The sequence below is a fragment of the Manis pentadactyla genome, chromosome 10, assembly GCF_030020395.1.
Source record: "Manis pentadactyla isolate mManPen7 chromosome 10, mManPen7.hap1, whole genome shotgun sequence".
In the NCBI taxonomy this organism is placed as follows: domain Eukaryota; kingdom Metazoa; phylum Chordata; class Mammalia; order Pholidota; family Manidae; genus Manis; species Manis pentadactyla.
Window position 1 is genome coordinate 19,843,929 of NC_080028.1, and position 16,555 is coordinate 19,860,483.

The following is a 16,555-nucleotide window of genomic DNA, read 5'->3' on the forward strand; positions in this document are numbered from 1 at the left end:
CTTCCAAAGGGAAAGAAGCAATGAGGTCATGAGTTAGTCGGTCGGCCAGTGCAGGATTCCTCCCGCCGCGAACGTTACTGCCCGAGTTGCGAAGCCCACAAGGTACAGGACCATTCTGGACCCACCGGCAGGTGCTCACGGCGCGGCTGCCCACAGCCGACTCCAACATAACTCACACGGGTGCTCGTCTTCACCCGGAAAGATGGAACAGTTTGTTACGTGGGCCGATCAGCCACGGCCCCTCCGGCTTCCTAGCGTGCACCCCAGCATGCCAAGGGTTTATCTTGCCCAGATTTGTCAGTCACCCTCCACAGATTCCCTGCACATTGCTGCAGTTTCCCATCGTGAACACATTTCCCTGGCTGCCGCTTCAAGGACAAAGAGAGAGTGCTTATGTTTCCATCGCAGCCGAGGAGCTCAGGTTCACAGGGGGAAAAAAAATGAAAAAGACAAAACAATCCAGACAAATGACCCCTGGTATCTTAGTGAGCTGGATCGCCCCAGACATGGATCCACGAAAACAGGAGAACCGCAGAGAGGTCACTAAGCTTAGCTGGGAAGAGAGCGAGGGAGAGCCTTCAGATCCCTGCAGCAGAGCAGCTCATTCAACGGGAGCACTTACCATAAAAATAGAAAGAGCAGACGGATGGAGAAAGGATGCCGCCTCGGTGCCTTAGGCAGAAAGAAATCCACCGCGAAGCTCCAGGCACAGCCCGCGAGGAGGCCAGCAAAGTGTTGAGAAGCGATAAAACCGCCACACACAAGTCCTTTCCAGCCTCGCCTCGGCCCGCATGCAGTTGTTGGGGCCGTGGAAGCCCTGAGAAGTCCGGGACAGGACTCTCCCGAGGGCGGGCCGGCGCGAACGCAGCCTGGCGGATCTCTCCGCTGTCAGAGCCTCACGCCCAGGACTAGCCCTCCCCCCCGGTGCAGGGGCGGCATGGTCGGGGCTGGCCGGGCACCAGGCCGGGGTCGGCAAGGGGAGGCGGGGGCGGAAAGGAGCCTCCCGGGAGTCCAGGGAGCCGCCGGTGGGAGTATCAGTATTCCATATCAGTTATTGCCAGCGACCAATCAGCCCAGCCAGGGGGCCGTGTCAGTGTGACAGAAGAGCAGCCAACGACAGAAAGCCGGTCTGAAGGAGGCAGGACAGCCCCCTGCTTCAAAGAGAAGTTTGGAAAAATTGGCGTCTTATCCTCCACCCAGTTGCTGATGATGTTTGCTTGGTGTGGAAAACAAGGTCCAAAGCCTCATAATTATGCCAGCCACTCAGGGAGTTTCCTGGGCATCCCACAGCATCTCTGCCAAGACGCCGGACTTGAAACCCACCCTACGTTGTGTCTATTGGCATCTCACAGAGCAGACAGCCCTGCTCACGTGTGCAGAGGTCACCATGAGTACAGTAATGGCACCTTGGATCTAAGCTTCTCTATGGTCAACATGCAGGATGAGATGACCAGGCTCCCTATTTCACAAGAGAAAATTTTAGAGGAATATTAAAGGGCTTTCTAGAAATCTGCCTCTCAGTTTCATTCCTTTTCTTGTGTCATACATGTATAGAAGTACTTGTTAGAGACGAATTTATAAAAATAGCTAACATCTCCCTGTGAGGTCTCTTAAATCACCCTAAGACAGAAAGTATGTGGTTTTGGGTAAAACAACCTTGTAGAATAATTCATAGGCACACAGAAGTGTGAGAAACCCTGAGCGAGGTTAACGGAAGGGGCAAATCTCTTAGCGGTGATGAAACGATGAGTGGAAAATTTTATACTTTTCCCACTTGCTTTTTCCCCATTCTGTTTTAATATTGAACCTATAAACTTAGTATATATTAATATGTTTTTGCTGTGATTAAATGAGATAGGGGAGTAGGTTGCACAGTTAAATACCAATCAAACTGGACTCCACGGTAAAATGTCAGAACTTTTCAACTTGTGGAGATTGTCTTGGGTCACCTTTTTGTCTCTGCAGAAAACACTAGTTCCCACATGCTTGCCAAGAGGTAACAGGAAGATACAAATACCCCTGGGTTGGTTGGTCATTCAGGAGGCTCATATGATACAGAGTTTTTTGTTTTTTGTTTTTTTTTTAGTGCCTTCATCCTGGTTTGCAGTTAGCTGCCTTCACATCATAGCCTCACATGGTGGGGAGAGAAAGCTCTGGTCACTTCATCTCCTTTTTATTTTCTTTTTAACAATATTTTTATTAAGGTATTATTGATATACACTCTTATGAAGGTTTCACATGAAAAACAATGTGGTCACTACAATCACCCATATTATCAAGTCCCCCCCATATCCTATTGCAGTCACTGTCCATCAGCATAGCAAGATGCCACAGAGTCACTACTTGTCTTCTCTGTGCTACACTGTCTTCCCCGTGACCCCACACACACCATGTGCACCAATCATGATACCCCACAATCCCCTTCTCCCTCCCTCCCTACCCATCCTCTCCCACCCCTCCCCATTGGTAACCACTACTCCCTTCTTGGAGTTTGTGAATCTGCTGCTATTTTGTTCCTTCAGTTTTGCTTCATTGTTATACTCCACAAAAGAGGAATATCATTTGGTACTTGTCTTTCTCCACCTGGCTTATTTCACTGAGCAAAATACCCTCTAGCTCCATCCATGTTGTTGCAGATGGTAGGATCTGTTTTCTTCTTATGGCTGAATAGTATTCCATTGTGTCTATGTACCACTTCTTCTTTATCCATTCATCTACTGATGGACACTTAGGTTGCTTCCATTTCTTGGTTATTGTAAATAGTGCTGCGATAAACATCGGGGTTTATGTGTCTTTTGGAATCTGAGAGCTTGTATTCTTTGGGTAAATTCCTAGGAGTGGGATACCCGGGTCAAATGGTATTTCTTGATACAGAGTTTTTCATTTTCTGTTTTTATGCCTCAACGTGGAAGTACCTTAGACGTTTTGCTGTGATCTCCACCTGGAGGCAAGCGCACTCTGGGGAGCCCGGGCACCACAGCTTAAAGGAAGGACAGAGCTCCAAGGAAGCAGCTAACTCACCCCCCAAATGAGTCACAGCGGGAGACCGTAAAAACGTTCCACACACATTGAGATGAACATAATAACATGACATTTTGGAAATGAGGAGAAGATGGTTTGCTAGGGTAGTCCATGTACATTAAATAAGGAAAATCTGGGAGAACGAGTCTCAAATTTTGACTAAATACTCACGTCAGGTCAACTCCAGTCAGCAAACATTTAAAACAGACCTACTACGTCAGGGGTATGGAGACTTGGAAGTGGCAGTCCCTGCCTTCAGCAAGTTTACAGTCTCATGGACAGATTCCAATCTTTTTGAAATTTCAGCACTGTGATTCTTGCCAGGACAAAAAATGTTCTATTTTAATGTCCCTCAAGTGAAACTAAGGTTGGACTTTGGACTCTGGTTTTAAATTAGCCTAATGAGGTGTTTTCCATAACCAAAGCCATTTGGGAAATACAAATGCACAAATTATTTCTTTAGTCTAATTAAAACATGAAAAGGTTTTTAACTAAATATTTGCTTTTATCAGCATCAGCAGCTTCTGACACTGCAAAAACATGGGCTGCATAACAAAGAACATATTTAATGAGGGAATATTATTTAAAGCTCCCAGAGTAATTGAGATTAATACCGTTTAGGGAACAGATTCAATACCTTGAAAATATAGGGTGATAATGAAGCATGAAAATGATAAAACTGCAGAAGTACAAATTACTTAGATTAAATAATTACATCTATATAACAATTAGGTCAATGAAAGGGGATATTCCAGTCACCTAGTCAAATGCAATTAACTTTTAAAGTTTTCCACTTTTCCACCCCACCCTCCTCAAACATGACAGAAACACTTCCCATTTCAGATAGCAACAAATGGCAGTTAATTTAAGGTGAAATACAAAATATTGACCCAAGTCAATTAAACTTGGTACAACTTCAGGGACTGTATATTGCTCCCTGGTGTTAACAACAGTATGTAATGCGTGAAAAGTTCGCGAAGTGTTTCTTAGAGGGCCATTTGAATGGCCAACAGAACATGGCTAAAATTCTACAACATCATGATTTAATGCCTTTTTTTTTTTTTTAAGTCTACAAGGTAATTTGAATTGTGTACGTACGTCAGTGAAGTTTCCCTTTATTTGTTTTCATACTACTTTGTGCCACACTTTATTCTAGGTGCTTCGTGTCTCTCTCAGTCTACATAGCACTCCTAGGACATGATTATTATTATGTTCATTGGAGTAACTGGGACTCAGGGAAGTTAAGTTTCTTGCCCAGGTGACACCACCAGTATATGAATCCAAACAGCCTCAAAAATGCTTCCTCTTCTCCATGAAAACATACAGATTTGGACATGGAAGAGACCCACCAAAATGGTTTTCAGTATATGTGTGAGATTATTTGGGGATGCTTCCCACAGTATTACATGAAATTGGGTGAAATAGGAATGAGACAAATACATGTGAAATAAGAAAAGTTCTCTTCACCTCAGAGATTAAACATAACCCTGTTATTCAACAGAAATGAATTCTTGGTACTTAAAAAGAGCAAGTAATTTTTATTTCTCGATTTATTTTTCCCAACTCTGACCCTTCGTTAGATTTTAAAATCAGGATGAGTGGTCCTCAATTACTAGAAGAGTAGGAGGAAAGCATATTCCAGAAAAGTGTGGGATCTGACACAAACATTACAGTATATTCCCTTACCTAACACCTAAATTCTCCTTCAGTATTCAGTGGAAGGCATAAACTCCAGAGAGAATAGGTTGTTCTGCTAATGTGACCAGAGGTCACTGGCTGAGAATAATTTTCCCAAAGTGCTTAGTAGGCAGGCTTTCAAATATGCAGCACAGCTCCAAATACGTAAGAGGTAAATAATCTGCAGTATGTAAATATGGTCATGGCATCCAACTCTTAAAACATTTGTTTGCACTCAGCGTTTCTCAGCCAGAAGAATCCTATGGGATAATGAAAGATCAAATAATAAAGAATCCTTGTGATCACAGACGTACAATGTTTTCCTCTTCTTTCTGAAGTTAGAAAAATAACTCTACAGCTGGCTTGAAGAGTCAGAGAGCTGGACTGAGACTGAGGAGACCGAAATAAGGAGCATATGTGTGTGTCTACAAATGCAAAACTAGCATGTGCATCTAAAATCCAAGTGGTGTGTCTCCACATCCAATTAGTCCTTAAATTTCACCAAAGTTACCGCCACAATTCTCAACACCTAATTAGGGATTACAACCAATTCAGGGCCTTGTTCCCTCTCAACTATTACAATAGCTCCTAACTTTTTCTCTCTTCCAATACCATCTCCCCTTGCTAACAGCATCTGCTGTCTAAAACACAGCAAATATAACCATGCCTTTCCCTTGCTAACAAACGTGGCATGATCAGGCCAAATGCAGCAGCTCCAGAGCCTGACATTTAAAGTCCCTGGCAATCTGACTTCAGTCTACCAGCATCATCTCCCACCACTGCTTCCTACATATCCCAGGCTCTGGATATAACTCCTTACTCTCTATTCCTCAGAGACACCATAGTCTTTTATGGTGGTAATCTGTTTTTCCTAGAACAACCTTATCTCCCTGGAGAAACCCTACTATTCATCCTTCAGAGCCCAGTTTACTGTTTTCTTCTTGGCAAAGCTTTCCCTAAATTGCCCAAAGTAACTTAATCACTTCTTCCTCTAGTTCTGTAGCAATTTTTCTAGTTTTTATTATTATTATTATTATTAAAGGGCAAATAACACTGTGCTAAATTGGTACCCCATAACCCATTTAATTGGGGTCTTTTGATGTTCGCAGTGTCTGGTACACAATAGGAGCTCAATAAAAACATGATGCGTGATCCATCTTTTATGGATCCATCAGAAACACTTTGAAGAAAGTACAGATTTGTTTTCTGGAAGTCTGAAAGACTGTAAGCTTAGGAGCCATATAGACCTGCTTCTTCCTTCAGGAGTTTCCATAGTTTAAGGAAAGGACCTGGACTACAAGCACGAGAGCCAAGTTCCAGCCCTATCTCCTGTGTCACCACAGGTCATCTCTTAACCTAAATGAGAATAAAACTTGTCCTGTTTATCTGAAGGACTCTTCTGAGTTGCATATGTGGAACTGTATGGTAAAGTACTTTATAAATCATAAAATATATGTTAGTAGCATAGTTATTGGTGCTGCTGTCATCAGGGGTTAATAATTGTTAATATCCCCTCAAAGCCTTCACAAAATATATATTAAGACAGATACGTTATGCAAGCCAGCCCAGGAGGCCAGTGACTCAGCACTTAGGCACTCCAAATGCCTTGCTTCACTTCTGCCAGCCTGCAGTTAAGAACAGAAGGGCCTAGCCAGGCCTGATCCCGCCACCCAGTACCCTCATCTAGGAAATGGGAGTAACAACACCTACCCCACTACACCGCTGCATGAGAAGGGGTATAAATATTTATAGGGAGTGTATATACATCTAGTATGTTTATGAGCCTAATAAGCATTCCATTACTGATTGGAAAAAGCTAGCCATTCTCCCTAACAATATCTGCCTATACCCCAACCACTGCCCTTCTGTTTCTTGAACTGACAGAGCTCATCCCACCCCAGGGTCTGTGCCTGTATTTCCTCTGCCAGGAACCCTGTTCCCTTAGATCCTCATAGAGCGTCTTACCAGCAAGGCTTCCCTGACCCTGCCAATCATTTTCCTGCATATTAGTTTTTACTCTTTTCCTAACATTTGTCTCTAAACATCTTATTTGATTGCTGATTTGTCTCTCTGCTGCACTACTGTATGCTCCTTTCAAGCAAAGATCATCTCTTTTGTGTTCCTCATTGTGTCCCCAGAGCCTAAAATAGTGTCCAGGAGCTAATGCGTACTCAGTATATACATTTCTTGAATATTTATAGCATGACACATGTTTGTACAACTGTTTCTATGTTCTATACTTTTGTAAGTCCCAATTATCCTTGACTATTGAGGGGAATGAAATCTTAAGAGTCACCCAGGGCAATACCACAATATTCAAATTTATACAAATATTGAATAATGTGTGATAGACATTAAAATACTACCCAGGGGCAAGGGGCACCTACAGCAATATGCCATCTTCTGCCCCACTAGAAACAGGAACTTACCAAGAATAGAATGCTGATCCATACCTCTGTACTGGGAGGGAAGTACTAAACAAAAGTGTTAAATTATGTTTATTTAGTAAATCAACAGATTCACTGGATCCTTATTTCCCATTTCCCTTTCCTTATTTTAGGTTAAAACTGCTCTGTTCCAAGCTTATCTGAGAAGAAACTGACAAGATCCCGGATCTCTAAAGCATCCACCAGAACAAATGGTTTCAGAGTATCAGAAGCCCAGGAATCCAGGCAATTTCCCTTTCATCCCAGGGAGCCGTCCTGAAGGCAAGATACAGAAATCCTCCGGAGCCCGATCACAGCATCCCTGTTTCTGACTAGGCCAGCCTGAGAAAAGGCCTAATAAATAAATAACCATGGCAATCCTGTATAATGCATGAAGGTTACTTTCCAGTGGTCACCTGGAAGGACACAGTTTTCAATTAGAGTATTTTCAATTAGCAAGAGCATGCCAATCTGTCACTGGCAGCAAGTAGGAAACAGGTAGCTGTTGTTTTTCTTTAATGGGAAAACATCCTAGACCTAATACTAAACACATCTTTTTCTCTCAAACCTGCTCTTCCTCTGGCTTTCCTTTTTTCCCATTAAAGAGCAACACCATCTACTCTACTGCCCAATGAAAATGATATGCATTGAACTCTTACACATTAGGCTCTTTGGGCCACTTTAAAGGGTACATAGAAATCTCAGCATCATACTTATTTTAACTCACCATGTCCATACCACCTCCTGAACGTTTCATTCTTACTTCCATCATCTTCCACAGCTGCTGCCCTAGTCTGGCTACCAATTCCCCCCTGGGCTAATGTGATAGTCTCAGAAGCAGTCTTCCTGACTTGAGCCTCACACTGTCAGGTCCATCCTTTGCAGCTACTTGAGGATTTTTAAATGAAACCCCTGTCATGCCTTCTCCCACTGAGAACCCTGCTCCTCAGCCTGTGCAGGATGAAGGGCATTCCTTAACCTAACACCGGGAGCCCCCACACCCGCACACCCCAGATTGCTTGCTCTACCTTTTCTCTTGCCATCACTCCCACTTGCCCCCACCCATTCATCCACGTCCTGATACTCAGAGCTCCAGAACTCACCCAAACTATTTAAATTCCAGGGTCCTGCCACAGCTTTTTCCATTGCTTAGAATTTCTTATCCCTGCCCTCCTTCTCCTGAATTCTTACTTTTTCTTCAGGATCTAATTCAAGCATCTCCATTCTCTTTGAAATGTTCCCTAATACTCACTCCCTATATTCCAGCAGACTTAACCCTTTCTAAATTAGCACTGATCACACAGCATTATAACTATTTTACTGTCAGATTCCTCCAGAAAAGTCGCAGTCCTGAGTTTTATTCATCTTCATATCCCCAGAAATAAACTATGAAGATCCTCAAATAAATGGTAATAGAAAAACTGGGTTTCCCTGTGTATCTGACCCACTTACCAGACTCTGCATTCCACGAAGGATGGAAAAGTATCTTACCTATCTTTCTAACCCCTCAGCTTATCACAATAACCAGCACATATGGATGCTCAGTGTATATTTGTAGAATTGTTTTTCATATGATTGGGGGGGAAATCCTTCAGTTCAAAGAATTTATAAATCCCTGAGCTCATTTTTAACTAGCTCACTTTTAAAATTTAAATCTAAGAATTCTCCTTCTTGAGATTATAAAATACCCACAGGTATTAATTTACTCCACAAAGACTCAACTTCTGAAACTCCTGGCCTTTAATGGTAACCCAACTAATTGGGGCACTGGGGGACAATAAAGCATTCCAAACAAATGTTCTACTTGGAACTACCCAGCAGAAGAAAGACCACTGATTCTCCAGCAGAAGGGGCTTCTTGGAGAGATGTTGCCAGCATTTTCCTGTGTGCAGAATTTCACTCTTAAGAGCAGGGCTACCCCTTGGGTGTGTATGTTCCTTAGAAGCCCGGTGGCCCACCCAACATACAGGCACCATTGCAACATGGGGTGTAGCTTCTGGAGACAGGACAAGACCTAGAGCTTACAATGGACCCTCTACACCAGCCAGAGGATTTTCCAGTTTCTTCACCCTTTATTTATCTCACAGGCAGTTAGCTACAGTGTGCTTCAAGGAGTGGAATAAAACTTGGCCCACAGATGCCAGTGGCCATTAGCACCTGAAGAACTAATCCTCCCTTTGGGTGGCTAGATGGGGGACATACATACCAGCAAGGAAGCCCACCCAGTGACTGCAGACGCCTGCTGAATCAGCCGGGGAGGCAGAAGAAAGCCCATGCCCCTCACACTCCCAGTGTTGCTGATCCACAAGCAGAAAATCAAGAATGAACTATAAGATCAGTGCTTCATGTACACTAGATGTGATTATCTAATCTGTAGTTTTTACACAATTTCTCCTCATTTCTCTGCAACCAGTTTTGGGTTCTATTTGAGCTGAGAGGAGAAAGCAGAGAGAGCATTTTAAAGGAGTGTTTCATATTTTGTGAAATGAAACCAGGCGATGTACTGACCATTCTACACCTTTGTACAGATGAGTGTTTTTCCTTTTTATGAATTTTTAAGAAGTCTCTTGAACCTCTAACAAAATGAAATCTCTATTACTGGTGGACATGCAAAGGTCCTACAACCACTTTGGAAAACAGTATAGTGGTTTCTTATAAAACTAAACACACCCTTATACTCTTAGCTAACCACGCAGCAATTGTGCTCCTTGACATTTACCCAAATGGGTTGAAAACCTATGTCCACATGAAACCTGCACAGATATTTATAGCAGCTTTATTCATAATTACAAACACATGGCAGTAGCCAAGATGTCCTTCAGTAAGCGAACATACAAACTGCAGCGCATCCAGACAATGGAATATTACTTGGCACTGAAAAGAAATGAGCTCTCAAGCCATGAAAGAGTCTTGAAAGCATGTTACTAAGGGAAAGAAGCCAATCTGAAAAGGCTACATGCCACCTGCTGCCAACAACATGACATTCTGGAAATAGATCAGTGGTTGCCAGGGGGTAGGGGGAAGGGAGGGATGAACGGGTAGAACACACGGGAATCTTACAGCAGCGAAACCCCTCTGTATGATGCGTTACCAGTGGTACCTGACATTGTACACGTTTTGGGTTTTGACAAGTGTGTCGCACCAAGGATGAACCCTAATGTATACTATGGACTTTGGGTGACAAAATGTCCATGTAGGTTCATCAACTAACAAATGTACCGACTCCAGTGTGGGATGTTGATAACGGGGGAGGCTGTAGGTATGGGGGCAGTGGTATATAAGAGTTCTCAACTTTTTGCTCTATTTTGCTGGAAATGTAAAACTTATCTAAAAAAAAAAAAAAGGCTGTTTAAATACCCTCCCCAAATCTGAATTTCCCTGAAGACTAGGCAATTTTTCTGCTAATTTCGGTTGTCTTATGAAGTAGATAATACTGGAAAATGGGTTTTTCAAAAGAATAAACAGTAAGAGGATTGCCATACCCCCAAACAAAGGAAAGTCAAGTCCTAAGAAATTCACTGTGACAGTCACACAGTCGAATCACATAGCCTTGTTTTTATACCTCAGCATTTGCAACTATGAGTGTCATGGTGGCTGGAACATTCCATGCGCACAGGTTCCACTGTCAAGGCTCACAAACCGGAACACTATGAATATACTGTGAATTCTACTAAAAAATTCAAAAGAAATTATTTAGAAATTCTACCCCTTTCCTTCTAAGGCTTGTCCCCTTTTAAATTGATTTGCATTCCTGCCTAGGAATAAATCAAAAAAATGTGTTAAGTCTAAGGAAAAAAATGAGCATGCAGTTCTCTCTATGCTGGACAGGAAAAACCAGCTACATAGATTTAACTACACATTTAAATTATCAAATTTCAACTGCAATTACCAGGAAAATGAAAAAAAAGGGAAAGGAATGTCTTTATACAAGAAGAGAATTGGATTTCTGATCTGGGGGAAAAGAGGAGGAAAGAAGAAAGGAGTGAGAAAAGCAGAAGGTAAGTGTCAGGGGTAAAGGGGGAGGCGGAGTGCCACATCAGATCATAGAACAGTCTCTGTTTTCCTGAAGTTCACAACATGGCAGGTTAAAAAAAAAAAGAAAACATGAGTGCATAGCTGCTTCTAATGCAGGCAGATGGTGATAAACTTCAAGACAGAGGTGCAAGAGGCACTAAGAAAATGGGGTGGGGGTACCCAGGGGAATTTAGAAGACCCTCAGAGGAGGGAAGACTTAACTGGACCTCTGAGAAAGAGCGGGATTTCTGCACGTAGAGTAAGTTAGGACCAGCCATGAAAGTCATTCCTGTTAAAGTCACAGCCAGGAGTTAAGAGAACTGGGTCAGGAATGAATTCATTTGTTCATTCAGGCATTCAACAAACACCTGTTTAGCACCTGCCAATGAGTGACATCGTAGGTGGTGGAAGACAAGGGGTTAAGCAAAATAGCTTAGCAGTGATAAAACTGCACACAACTGTGAACTTGAGGTTGATTAGTCAGGGCGGCAGAGAGCCCAGTGGGACGGATGCCCTGGGGCCTCCCTCACCATCCATTCCTCTTCTAGTCTCCCTTGCCATACAGAGGCCAGCAAACTAAAACCTGCATTTCCCCCAGACTCCTTCAAGTTAGGACTCGGAAGGAGGATTAGGTTCCACTCATTCATGAACTTGCATGAGACCAAGACCATCTTCCTGACCCCTTTTGGCGGCTTTCCTCTCTGACAGGTGTGTCACAGAGGTGTGAGGTTTACCCACAGCACCACTCCATGGACGTCTTCCGGGTGAGGAAAGGCAGCTGAAGGGCAGGGACATCACTGGCTTCCTGATCACGAGTAGCCGCTGTGGCTGATGTTCCTGACTGAACTCCAGGCTTCCAGTAGAGACCTCAGAGGAAATCTTCCTACATCCTTCCTGTACCTGCTCCTCTAACTCTCCTCTGATTTTATAACCCCTACACCTCGTGTTAAACCCCTTCCTGGTTAAAATACTTTGAGTGGCTTCTGTTTCTCATACTGAATCCTGATTGGCACAGTCAATAAGGAGTTTTAAGCAAGAGGGAAATGCGACCAGATGTGTGCTTCAGGCAGTGACCTTGGCCGCTGCTGAGAAGATGGACTGGAGAAAAGACAGATGGACCAGAAACAGATTTGGGAACCTTTTAGGAATATCCAGCCAGGACTAGTGTGCCTGGAATACTTGGACTGAATTAAATAGTTGTAGTGGAATAGTATAGAAGGGGTAAAAACAAGGTATTTCATGGATAGAATTTACAAGGTCCATTGGAAATGGGGTGGGATGGGAAGAAATTTGACCTTGACCCACTATGTCATTGTGACTCTGCTTGCGGACCTTGAAGTGATTCCACGGCTCTCTGTCCTTTGCTATCCCAGCACCCACCACACTTCCTTAAAACTTCCCTACTCCCCAGTCTTCAGAGTGGACTTTCTTGGTCTTTGGTGCACACTCAGGGTGCAGGGCACAGTGAATGGCCCAGAACAGAGTGCTCACTACACACCAGCTGAGTGGATACAGGAAGGAAGGGGAGAAGAGGCCTCCACCCTCAGAGCCATTGTGAGGACTGGGACGCTGTTAACCAAGGAAGCAGTCACGGGCTGAGTACTGCTTGAGTCATGTTGAACCTCAAATTGCATGGGGCATCCAGGTGAAAATGAGCATCGTGGGAGAGAGATGAGTCTGGAGGTTGGGAAACATGAGCTTGAGAAATTTTGGAGCCAGTGCACAGAATGAAAGCTGACTGCTTCCTAGGAGAAGATGCCTCAGGAAACCTTGGGTGATACTCATATTTCTGCAGCTATACAGAGAAGACAGTCTATAAAATGCCAGTTACCATATTAGACAGTATCCACACATTGTCATTTTCATCCTTATAAGTGAGGTACAGTGTTATCATCCCCATTTTACTGATGGGAAAACAAGCTCAGCAAAGTTAAGCATTGCCCAAGGTCACATAGCCAGTGATGACAGAGCCGAGGTTCAAACCCAGGGCTTCCTGACTCCAGAATCTGTGCTCCCATGTTCCTACAGCCTCCATGAGAAGGAGTTAGAGAAAGATTCTAAGGACCAATCAGAGGGGCAAGAAGAGAAACAGAGAAATGCTGTGACACAGAAGTCAAATAAGCAGGTAGGAAAAATGATGGCAGACTAGAAAATGCCCGGAGGAAGCCACAGGGTTAGCCATAAGCAAGTGACCTTGGACAGGGCAAAGAAGAGAGGCACAGAAGCCACATATTTTGGTAGTAAAAGGAAAATGAATAGGTTCTTTTTATGGGCTATAATCAAAAAGCTTGGTAGTAATTAGAAGGAGGGAGGTCAGACAATTTTAAGAGGAGAAACAATCAATCATGGTTTCTTTAACATAAGCACAATGCTTACGGCCAAAGAAAGAAGAGTGAAAGGTAGTAATCAGAAATACAGGATGTAAAGACAATGAGTAAGAAAGGTCCCACAGAGATGAAAGGAATGGATGAGCCAGCCAGTGAGAAAGGAGGGCAGGTAGATGGACGGTAAGACTGAGCTGTGGTCCCCCACGGGATGTCGAGGCAACGAGGATCTGAGGCATGATTTCCAGTCTGCCAATAAGCCTGACAGATGTTATGCATTTGTACTCATCAGGCTACATACAAAACGAACTATTTCTTTCCTTTTGATTGGAATTCTATCAACCCACTTTGTAGCATTGATTATCTCACACAGAAAGGAAGTACTCATAGGAGGTGAGATTTGTCTTTGGTTAGCCACAAGAAAATCATCACTAAATTGTCATTTGTTAAATGCCACCTTTCTCACAGTTTTCCAAAATCCATGGTAGGGGATAATGAAAGGGCCCTTCATAGCTAAACAATTATCAACTGTCATTAGAATTAAAGACTATGTCAGCAGAGCTATAGAAATACACAGAATACAGTCAGATATCATTTAAAGAGCTACAGATGTGACCAGGAAAAAAAAAGAAATCACACAGCAAGTAGATTGATTAAATCCAATCTAGTTGTACAGCAACCTGCATGGATGATTAAAGACCTAAGTCAGACTAGAGAAAGTTCAACCAGAATCCCAAACAGGGGACTGCAACACCATTCCATGTGGATATGTGGATTTGGAGGCCTCACTGGCACAGCAATTGTGGGAAAGAGTTCCACACATCTCTCACGGTTCTAAGAAAAATCCACCCAGGCATCTGCCCCCACTGACCCTCAATAACTCGAAGAATGGTTGATGACAGAATTACTTCATTAATGGGTAAATAGCTGGTAAGCCTGGGAGAGCTTAGAAATTCATAGAAATAATGTTATAAATCATCAGGCACACACCTGATCATCTACATTTGCTCTCTTACAACACTAAACTCTGTTTTCTACCTTTATCTCGTATCTACCTACCACTTCAGCATTTTATTAAAAACAATAATAATAGAGAAATGTGGTATCCACATATAAATCAAGTTTAAAAATCAAATGAAAATTCATATTTGAACTGACTGTTTATAGTTCATAATGCATGAACAAAACCGAAAGCTTCTGTGATGACTGCCCTTGCACTGTTCACCATGTAACTTATTCACTATGTAAGAATTTGTTCTCCATGTAAGAATTTGTTCGTTATGCATCAGAAGATTGGAGACTGACGAAAATTAGGCTCGGGGTGGATTAATGATTGTGCATTAAGTATTGACCCCCCTATACAGAAATTTATTGTTGTTAACAACTATTTGATCAATAAAAATGAGAGATGCCCTCACAAAAAAAAAAAAAAAATATATATATATATATATATATATATATATATATATATATATATAAACACACTTCCAATTGTAAAATAAATAAGTAACCAGGATGTAATGTATAGCATAAGGAATATAGTCAAAATATTGTAACAACTTGGTATGGTGATAGCTGGTACCTAGAATTATCATGTATATAAATGTTGAATCACTGTGTTGTACACCTGAAACTAATGTAATACTGTGTGTCAACTACCCTTCAATAAAAAATAAAAAAAAAAATGTTATAAATCAAATCCACCATATCATTATTTTTTGTGTGTTTGGTACTTTAAGTGTTGATAATGTTTAAGAGTTTGGCACATTAGACTAGCTAGGAGATGAGTGCTGTGATTCCAATGGGAATTACATGATTGAATAACAGATGTGATTTCCAGTGAAAAGGTAGAGAACTTTGCTAAATTTGTTAGACTGTTTAGGAGAACTTACGTTTCACCACATGTATACATTGATTAGATTTATAAGAATTAGGAAATTTTGCTTGTTGGGCAGGCAAATGAGGTCTTGAGCCAATAGGACATGAAGATTGTTGATGCATTAAAATGTTTAGGAGAATTTACTTACATGAGGCCAAACAGTAACAAACAGATTTCCTGGGATTATTCACATTTATAAACGTAGAATTGACTAATAAGGTTTATGAGTTAAACTTAAAAGCCTAAGGAAAAACGAGGCTTTTGACTTTGTAACTTGAATAAATATGAATGTTTAAATGGCTGGCAAATACAAATAGTCTTTTGGGAGCACACAAATCCCAACAAAGATATCACAAAACTCACACTGACATGAATCACTGATATAGAAGGACACTGAAACCCGACATATCAAGCACCTACTGTGTGCCAGCAACTGGGAGAACAAAGACAAGAGCGTGGTGGGGAAGACAGAAGCACAGATGAGCAACTGCAGCACGATTGAGCAAAGTATCTCACAGGACGAAAGACAAGGATGTCTGGGAAGCCTGGCATGCCCAGCGCGGATTTGAGGGTTAGAAGTTTCCCTGGAAAGAGCTTCTAAACTGAGCCAGTGCAATGTGACTGAGGAGCCACTCAGAACAGTGGCTGGTGATGGTCTCCATGCTCTCTTCAGAACCAGCTGCCATCGTAGAATCAGTAAGAACAAAGAACTTGCCAGAAAGCCAGGCTGCATTGCATGAATCTGAGGTTTTCTGGACCTACACAGGGATCTCTCTGCCTCCCTGTTGCTGACTGCAAGCTCCTTATTATGCCAATAGAAGCATTCAGCTGCATGCCTAGATGAGGCAGGAAGAATCTGGAACCAATCTATTACGGGGGGAATTTCCAATTGACAATAAAGGAGAGTTCATAGAGTCAGAGTATTAAGGCCAGGGCACTTCAGAGAGTCCTTAGTCCTGTATTAAAAAAAAAAAACACAGACACCAAAGCCTCTGTATAACACTCATTGGAGGCTGGAGTCCCAGAATGTATGTGTAGATACACTGACATGTGTATATACATTAATTTTGTTATGGTGTTTTTTTAAATAATAGTAGTAACATATGAGATTACGTTTTCACAGTGAACAAACACCACAGTGTCTATAAAGTAAAAAACAGAGATTTCCCTACTTCACCATCCCTAACCCAGAGGTATTCATTCTACAACATGTG

General features: G+C 42.3%; 1 protein-coding gene across 3 annotated transcripts in view; it reads right to left on the bottom strand.

Moving 5' to 3' along the window:
• ANO4 (anoctamin 4) overlaps positions 1 to 16,555 on the bottom strand; it is a 388,767-nt gene that overhangs the window by 313,495 nt on the left and 58,717 nt on the right. The window contains exon 1 of one of the 3 annotated variants that reach the window (XM_036891460.2): positions 623 to 878. The exons of the other annotated variants lie outside the window; for them this stretch is intronic. The gene's annotated coding sequence lies outside the window, so the exon portion shown is untranslated. Of the gene's footprint in view, positions 1 to 622; positions 879 to 16,555 lie in introns of those variants that run through there. 3 annotated transcript variants of the gene reach the window in all.